This window comes from Pyrgilauda ruficollis, unplaced genomic scaffold (genome assembly GCF_017590135.1).
Source record: "Pyrgilauda ruficollis isolate IOZ18807 unplaced genomic scaffold, ASM1759013v1 scaffold78, whole genome shotgun sequence".
In the NCBI taxonomy this organism is placed as follows: domain Eukaryota; kingdom Metazoa; phylum Chordata; class Aves; order Passeriformes; family Passeridae; genus Pyrgilauda; species Pyrgilauda ruficollis.
The window spans coordinates 1,399,856-1,400,170 of NW_024529710.1; positions in this window are offsets into that span (position 1 = coordinate 1,399,856).

Sequence of the window (315 nt, forward strand, 5' to 3'; positions counted from 1 at the left end):
CAAGGCCGCCAGCGGGCTCCTTTCCCCTTGCCATTCCTCTCCTCCTCGTCCTTTTACGATTATCACCACTGCTTTCCGCGAGTGACAGCGGCCGCAGCGCGACCCGCCGGCGGATAGCCCGTGCGCGTGGCGAGGCGGCGGGTACGCGCCTCGGGAGCGCGGCTCCCGCGTCCTTGCTCGATGGCGCGGAGACGGCGGGTGTGAGGGCTCGGTTTCCGCACGCCGCGCAGACACACCCCCGTAACGCCGCGCACTCCGGCACCGCGGCGGGAGCCGAGGCGGCGGCGCGGGGCGGGGAGGCGGCGCTCGGGCCCC